A 4733-nucleotide genomic window follows, 5' to 3' on the forward strand; every position below is an offset into this window, starting at 1 on the left:
GTTTTCTAGTTAACTACTGCTGCCTAACAAAGTATCCTGAGAATGAAATGTTTTAAAACAACTACCTTCTTGTTATATCTCATGATTCTGTGGGTCAGGATTTGAGTCAGGGCTCAGCTGGCTAATTCTACTGCCCCCTGTGGTGTTGCCTGGGGTGATTCAGTAATACTCATTCAGTGAGTGGTCTGGTCTCTAGGGTCTAAGACATTGTCACTCACATATTCGTTGTCTTTTGGAGGGTGCCAGGAAGCTGGGCTCAGCTGGCTCCCTCTCCTACTCTATGATAAAGTTTCAGAGCCTCTCCATGTGGGCGCTCAAGCAAGGTAGTAGGCGTTCTTATAAGGCATCCCAGGGCTTTGAGAGACCAGTGTCCAGCTGCTAGTCTCTTAAAGGCAAGGCCTAGAAATGGAATAGTTCCATTTCCACTTCACTCTAGTGGTCAAAGTGGTCACAGACCAGCAAGATGCACAGGAAGGAGAACTAGACCCAAATATCTTGATGGGAGGTGTGTCAAAGAATTTTGACCCTTACAATTAGGGACAATTATTGGGGTTGCTACAGTGCCCAGATAGCATGGATAGATAGCTATCTACTGGTGACAGCACAGACACTAGAGTTGGACTGCCTGGTTTCAAATCCCAGACCTATAACTTTAGCTGTGTGACTTGGTACATTTTTTGAAAATAAATTTTATTGAGAGATAACTTATGTGTAGTAAGAAGTACTCATTTTTAGAGTTTATTTCTGTGACTTTTGACAAATTTTTATACCTGTTTAACATTTCTGTCACACTAAATGTTTCTTTGTACCCCTTTCCAGTTAATTTCCCTCAAACCAGGCAAACATTTATCTGCTATTGTTATTGATTAGGTTAGTCTCTTCTAGAGTTTTATATAAATGGAATTAAACAGCGTATCTTTTGTGTCTGACTTCTTTCACTTAGCTTTTTTTTTTTAGATTTTTTTATTTTTTATTTTTTAGACAGGGTCTTACTCTGTCACCTAAGCTAGAGTGCAGCAGTGGCACAATCTCAGCTCACTGTAGCCTCGATCTCCTGGGCTCAAGCAATCCTCAGCCTCAGCCTCTGAAGTAACTGGGATGATAGCTGCATGCTACCATGCCTGGATAATTTTTGTATTCTTTTAGAGACAGGGTCTCTCTATGTTGTCAAGGCTGGTCTCGAACTCCTGGGCTCAAGTGATTCTCCTGCCTTGGCCTCCCAAAGTGCTGGGATGACGGGTGTGAGCCACCGTGCCCAGCTTCACTGAACCCATGTTTTTGAGATTCATCCACTTGTTTTCTTCCTATTTCAATATTTCTTTTTCATTGTTAAGAATCATTTAATTTAATGAATATACCAAAATTTGTTTGTATGTTCACGTGTTGATGGACTTTTGGGTTATTTCCAGTTTGGTCTATTGTGAATAAAGTTGCTCAGAACTTTTGTATACAGGTCTTTGTGCGAACATATGTTTTTATTTCTCTTTGAAAAATACCTAGGAGTAAGAATGCCAGATGTTTTTCTTTTTTCTTTTTTAAAGACGAAGTCTCACTATGTTGCCCAGGCTGGAGTGCCTTGGCTATTCATAAGTACAGTCCCACTACTGATCAGCACAAGTCTTTTGACCTGCTCCATTTCTGACCTGGGCAGGTTCACCCCTCCGTTAGGTCACCATATTAATGCTGAACTTAATATGGATACTCAATCGGCATAGCACACTACAGCCCAGAACTTCTGGCCTCAGGTGATCCTTCTGCTTCGGCCTCCTTAGTAGCTGGGACTACAGGTGCATGCTGAGTGTTACAATGAGTATATGTTTACCTTTTCAAAAAATTGTGAAAATGTTTTCATAATGATTTTTATATTACCCCCACACCAATAATATGTGAGAGCACCATTTCTTCAACAGCCTTGCCAATATTTGATATTGTCTTTTTAATTTCAAAATCTCTAATGCATATGTAGAGTATCTCATCATTTTAAGTAGCATTTCCCTGGTGACCATTAATTTGAGCATTTTTTCATATGCCCATTGACACTATCTTCTGTAAAGTGTCTGTTCAAATATTTTCTGTGCCTCAGTTTCCTCATCAGAAAAATGGGATAATAACATACATACCTCATACAGTTTTTATAAGGATCAAATAAGTTAATATGTATAAGCACTTAGAACAATTCCTGACATACAGTGTATTAGTTTTCTATTGTTACTGTAGCAAATTATGTGAAACTTAGAGGCATAAACAACATAAATTTACTGTTTCACAGTTCTGTAGGTCAGATGTTCCTCACAGGTCTCACAGTGTTAAAACTGAAGAGCACGCAGGGCTGCTCGTTTCTGGAGGCTCTAGGGAGAAATCTATTTCCTTTTTTCCCCAGCTTCTTGAGGGTACTCATATTTCTTGGCTCATGGCCCCCTTCCTCCATCTTCAAAGCCAACAACACTGCATCTCTCTGTGCCTTTTTTTCTGTTGTCATGTCTCCCTCTGATTCTCGTCTTCCCTCTTACTCCCTCTTCCACTTCTTTCCCCTCTTCCACTGGGTGATTGTATTGGGCCACCCAGAAAATCCATGATAACCTCTTTGTTTTAAGGTCTATTGTTTAGCAAACTTAATTCCATTTGCAACCTTAATTCTTCTTAGCTAACCAATATAATATATTCACTGATTTTAGGGACTAGGACATGGATATCTCTGACAGCAACTGTTCACCTACCATACATAGTAACTGCTATATTAGGGTTAGCTTTTCTTGGTATTATTATTATTATTATTATTAAAGGTCCTTAGATTTAGAGTTAAGGACTTGGACTCAAATCACGGCTTCAAAACTTACCATCTGTGTGGTCTTGGGAACGTTAATTGCTGTCTTTGAGACATGCAATTTAGTATGTTATTTGGAAATATGCAGCAAATAGATAAATCATTAGTTATCAAAAAAATCACTTTTATTTATTTATTTTTTTTTAATTTTTCACCAGTTGTCAAATGATCCTTTATTGAAATACTTTCCTTTGTGCTTAACTGGCTGGGCATTCCACAGCACCATTGTTGATGTCATCTATGATGTCATAGGGGTGGCGGCCATCAACATTACAGCCCACAGACTGGGCAGTCCCCAGGATCTCTTTAATGGTTCTGGAGAGTTCTCTGGCTAAGGATCGGTGCCGCATCTGTCGAGCAATGTTGATGATCTCATCAAAAGTGATATTCCCACTGTGTTTAATGTTTTTCTGTTTCTTTCTGTCTCTTGGTGGTTCCTTGAGGGCTTTGATGATCAGGGCAGAGGCAGAAGGCACCACCTCAGTCTGGGCCTGTCTATTCTGAATGGTCAGTTTCACTGTAATCCTCAGGCCCTTCCAGTCACCCGTTGCCTTGGCAATGTCATCACCAACCTTTTTCGGAGACAGACCCAGGGGGCCGATCTTGGGGGCCAGCGCAGAAGTGGCACCGACTTCACCTCCGGTGCACCTCAGGTATACGACTTTGATCTTGTTGGGGTCGAACTTCGGCGGCATGGTGGAGGCGGCTGGTGTCGGATGAACCCGGATTTGGGACAACCAAAGACAGTCGCACCTTTACCCCCCTCCGAGCCGAAAGCCGAGAGCAAAAAAATCACTTTTAAATTGAAGTCGTTGGACTGTAGAACTGGGTGTTAGTTAGAAATTGGTGGTGGGGGAGGGGGGGATAGACAGGCAGGAGTGTGATGTTTTGTTGACTTTACAAACATTTAGCTCTATTTGTCTTAATTTTTTGTGGTAAAATACACATAACATAAAATGTATCATTAGTGACATTCACAATGTTGTGTAAACATTACTACTGTCTTGTTCTAGAACATTTTCATTAACCCCAAAGGAAATCTCATACTATTAAGCAGTCACTTGCCATTCCCCACTCCTCCTGGCCACTGGCAATCACTAATCTACCTCCTGTCTAAGGATTTTCTGACTCTGGATGTTTCCTATAAATAAAATCATACAATATGTGGCCTTTTGCAACTGGCTTCTTTCACTTAGCATAATATTTTCAAAATATATCTACCCTGTAGAATGTATCAGTACTTCATTCTTTTTTAAGGCTGAGTAATATTCTGTTGTATGGATATACCACATTTTGTTTATTCTTGTATCTGTTGATGGACATTTGGGTTGTTTCCACCTTCTGGCTATCAAGTGTAGTGCTGCTGTGAATACGTGTGCACAAGTTGTTTGAACACCTGCTTTACTTCTTTTGGGTATACAACCAGGAGTGGAATTCCTGGATCATATAGTAATTCTATATTGAATCCGATGTGGACCCGCCAAACCCTTCCACAGCAGTTATGCCATTTTACCTTCCCACCAGAAAGGGACATGGGTTCCAGTTTCTCCACATTCTCAGCCACTTGTCCATTTGTCATTTAATGAAACTAAAAATGTATGGGACTTTTAATGGAACTAAAAACTCTGTATATAGTACTATGATAAATTAAAATCACTAAAATAAAACCATAAGGGGATACCTAATAACAGGCATAAGGATGAAAGAAAACAGAATGTGGGGATTGGCATAGCCTTACCGGGTATATGTTTCCCTTTTGAGACAGAGTTTCGCTCTGTTGCCCAGGCTGGGTGCGGTGGCCGGATCTCCCAGCTCACTGCAAGGCTCCGGCCTCCCTGGAGTTCCGCATGTTCTCCTGCCTCAGCCTCCCACAAGGCAGCTGGGACTGGCCCGCCCTCGCCCACGGCTG

The 4733-nt window shown here is 41.0% G+C and overlaps 1 pseudogene; it reads right to left on the minus strand.

The window, feature by feature from the left end:
* Window positions 1–2982: 2982 nt before the first annotated feature.
* On the minus strand, window positions 2983–3560 carry LOC101003801 (annotated as a pseudogene).
* Window positions 3561–4733: the final 1173 nt, after the last annotated feature.

This window comes from Papio anubis, chromosome 1, assembly GCF_008728515.1.
Source record: "Papio anubis isolate 15944 chromosome 1, Panubis1.0, whole genome shotgun sequence".
Classification (NCBI taxonomy): Eukaryota; Metazoa; Chordata; class Mammalia; order Primates; family Cercopithecidae; genus Papio; species Papio anubis.